Source organism: Abrus precatorius, unplaced genomic scaffold (assembly GCF_003935025.1).
Source record: "Abrus precatorius isolate BTA unplaced genomic scaffold, Abrus_2018 Scaffold7, whole genome shotgun sequence".
NCBI lineage: Eukaryota > Viridiplantae > Streptophyta > Magnoliopsida > Fabales > Fabaceae > Abrus > Abrus precatorius.
Window position 1 is genome coordinate 18,756,009 of NW_020874417.1, and position 4,243 is coordinate 18,760,251.

The window sequence follows — 4,243 nt, forward strand, 5'->3', positions numbered from 1 at the left end:
ATAGGCTTGGAAAATTTCTGATTTCCTTGAGGTTGAGTGGATGGATTTCTCTGAAAATAAGACTGTTGTGTTGCTAGACCTGCATTAGAAAAATGTAAATTGGAGTTAGGATTCTTGGCAGCAGAATATTGATTATTCCAATTAGAATACTGCTAATTTCTATTATTTGAAAATTGAAATCCAGGGGGATATGAAGGTTGTTGTCTCTGAAAATTATTCATATAATTCACTTGTCCATGTGGTTCACTTGTAGATGCCTCGCATGCACCATTTACATGGTTTCCTCCATAAAAATCACAGCTTAGCTGACTGGTAGGCATACTCCCTATTTGAAGGTTGCTGATTTGTTGAGTTAAGACAGCTAATTGTTCTAAAAACATTTGATTTTGTAGCTGATTCTGTGCAAGAAAGGTTTCCACAACCTTAGCTTCATGACCAGAGTTTCTTCCTTGATTCCTTGAATTTGAATTCTGATACATTGAAGATGCCATCATCTCAATAATCCTCTGAGCTTCTTCACAAGGAATTTGTATTTAATGAACCTCCAGCAGCAACATCAACCATTGTTCTTGTTGCTGCATTCATTCCATTGTAGAAAGTTTCCAATTGCATCCAATCTGGAATACAATGATGTGGACACCTTCTAAGCAATTCTTTGTATCTTTCCCAAGCTTCATACAATGATTCTCCTTCTTGCTGCACAAAGGATGTAATTTCTCCTCTCAGCCTAGCAGCTTTGGATGGAGGAAAGTACTTGGTTAAAAACTTATTCACAAGTTCTGTCCAAGTTATGATGCTTCCTTATGGTTGAGCTTGTAACCAGCATTTAGCTCTATCTCTTAAAGAAAAAGGAAATAGTCTCAGTCTGATGGCTTCTTCACTAACCCCATTCATTCTTATGGTGTCACATAGCTGCAGAAAATTTGAAATATGTAAGTTAGGATCATCAGAATTTCCACCAGAAAACTGATCTTGTTGGACTAAGTGTAATAAGGCAGGTTTATGCTCAAAATGATTGGCTTGGATGGTTGGCCTAATTATAGAAGAGTTAAAACTTTGCATATTAGGAATTGCATAGTCCCCTAATGTTCTAATTCTATTTTGCTCTGCCATCTCTATTGCTGGATTTAGTTGTCTCAAAGGTGTAGGTTTTCTTTTCACTCTAGAATTACTAGAGAATAGACAGCTTCTAAATCACTATCACTTCCTACGACTTTTTCTGCTCTAGACTATTTTCTCAATCTTCTTAAGGTTATGTCTATATTAGGATCAAAGACCAGAATTGATTTATTCTTGTTTTTACCACGCATATACAATGAGTACTATGAAACTAATAGGAAGAAAATAGAAAATTGAACTAGCTTGCAGTATATATGCTATCTACTTCTAACAGTATCAATATTGATAAGAAATTATACTACACTACTGCAAAATTAACTTGTTACACTAAATTCAAACAGAAAATTCTAAATGTGACCTAACACTATAGAATTTCAGCGAAACAAAAATTACTCAATCTACACTATAAAACTAGTAGGAAGAAAAATATAAAACTGAATTGAATCACAATCTAAATGCAAATTGACTATTGCTAACAGCGTTAATTCTATCAGAATCAGAAATTCATGAATGCCGAAAACATAGAAATTATGCAGAATGAAGTTTACAATTATGCAGAAAAATGAAAAATGAAATTATGTAGAAAATGCAAAAGAATACAAAAACTTTATGCAGTAGACAGTAATATTATACAGAATACTACACAAGATACAACAAAAATTATGCAGAAAGAAATTTTAAAGCAAAACAACAAAATAAATGCTCAATCTAGCTACTTTTCTACCACTAATGATATTGAAATTCAAAATTCCCCGGCAACGGCGCCAAAAACTTGTTGTTAGCAATCTAAACACTAGCAAGTGCACTAGTATTGTAGCAAGTAATGAGTAATTTTTAAGATCAGGATATCGTCTCCACAGGAAATTTAGATTTCAAGTATCAATTCACAAAATTGTAACCATTTGAGCTATACGAAAATTGAATAAGGTTTGTAACATCTAACAGCAGTAAACCAAAACAATTAAGAGTAAAGGAAACTTGTAGAAAATAGATCAATGAATGCAATGTGGGATTAGAAATGGATTGAAAGATAGTTAGGAATTTACTTCACAAGAATGTCAATATTAATTCAATTATGCTTTTGAAAATTCAACTTGATTAATTGACAATCAGTTTCGTATCAATAGCCAAAGGTTAATCCCTTAACTCATTGACCCTAACAAGCAACTAAACCACCCTAATCCCTTAGGTGAAGTTCAATTTCAAGTTGCATTAAGACTTAGAACCTTAAGATTGCAGAATTAGGTCTCCTTATCCCTAAGAAATCCCTAAATTCTGATTGCAAACTCAAATCAGAGAATCAAATCCAACTTCTATTAGTAAATGTTCTTCTTTGATGAACCATACGAATTTCCATTCATAGATTGCAAGAAAAGCAGAATTCATAATTCAATTAATCCAAGAACTCAAAATTCAGAAACAGGAGTCAAATCAATACATCAATTCGAGTTCCATAAACTCCTAACTACAAGAAAACTACTCAGACATAGGAGAAGAGAAATAGAAAGAAGAAGAAGAAGAAAAAGAAGAAAAACTCCAAGAAGCCGTGGCCGGAAGCTCCAATCTGATTCCTCTTTGTGGAAGCTTCAAGACTTGACCCCAATCTTCTCTCTCAATCTCTCTCAATGACAATTTAATAGAAAAACGAAAAATAAAACTGAACTCCCAAAAATCTGGGCGCATCTGGTATTTATAGAAATTCCCAAATTTGCGCGTTATCACTTTTATGAGAAAAAGTGGCCACGCGTAACTTTCCTGATATTAAGAGCTCTCTAGAACTATCACTCTTGCTGATAAAAGTGTCAACACAAAGCCTTAGTAGTTGCGCATTATCACTCTTATGAATAAAAGTGACTATGCGCAACTCGCCAAGTTGAAGGCTCTCTGGAATGATCACTTTCGACGACAATAGTGGCTACGCAGAGTATTCCTGATATTTTGACTCTCTAGAACAATCACTTTTACTTATAAAAGTGATAACGCGCAGACTTTCTTCTTTCTTTGAACTCTAAAGTGATCACTTTCACTAACAATAGTGATCACGCCCATTCTGCATTTTCTTGTTCTTGTGTTTTTGAAGTCTAGACTTATTTCTTTCCTCTTCCTTGTCATCAAGCCTCCATTCTCATGAACCTTGCTTGAATTATTCCTTCAAAAACAAGATTAAAAACTTAATTGCTAATCAAAAATTCCATAATTGCTAAAATAACTACAAATTTAAACTAAAGTTCAATTTCTTCTCTTTTTCTGAGTTTTTCTGCTTTCTTCATATACTTTTCTTATCAATTGTCTTAGAATTATGCTAAAATATCAGTAAAAATATGGATTCATCACTGAGCTGTTTATAAGGTCTGTTAAGTCTGACAGGCCGGCCAGTATAAATATTTATAGATATATATATATATATACATAATTTTAAAATAGAGCTGTCAAAATATATTTAAATAATAAAGTTGTTTAATAATATTTTTTTTATATTCTTAATTCTGTTATTATTAAATTAATATATTATGTAATAATTTTATTTATTTATATTTATAATTATAATAAATAAAAATTATATTCTATTAAAAATAAAAAATATTTATATATAATTACACTTTTTAAATAATAAATTTATTTAATAATAAATTATTATATTTATTATATTTAAACAAGTTAAAGAATAATTAAGTCTTTAAATAAGAATAAGACGATATCAAAACTAAATGAAATAAAATTTAAAAATAAAACAATAAAATTATATTAACATATTTTTTATACTCTTAATTTTATTATTATTAATTTAATTATTTAATTATTATATTAATATATTATGTTATAATTCTTTTTATTTATAATAAACAAAAATTACTTAAATATGAATTATATTTTATTTGAAAATAAAAATTTATAAAAAAATGATAACAAAATAAAATAAAAAACTTATTATAATATATATTAATATATATATATATATATAATCAGACCATATAGAAAATAATATAAATAATATAATTATAAATAAATTATATAATAATATATATTTTTGTAACTTGCACATGTTTTAATTAAATTATTAGTTAATTTATCAATTTATATGTAATATATAAGTATGTGTTTTAATTTATTGTATCAGTAATAT

The 4,243-nt window shown here is 29.2% G+C and overlaps 1 non-coding gene across 1 annotated transcript; it reads left to right on the forward strand.

The window, feature by feature from the left end:
* Window positions 1–622: 622 nt before the first annotated feature.
* Window positions 623–729, forward strand: LOC113873989. Its single transcript, XR_003506052.1, has one exon. It is a non-coding gene; the product is annotated as a small nucleolar RNA R71 (small nucleolar RNA).
* Window positions 730–4,243: the final 3,514 nt, after the last annotated feature.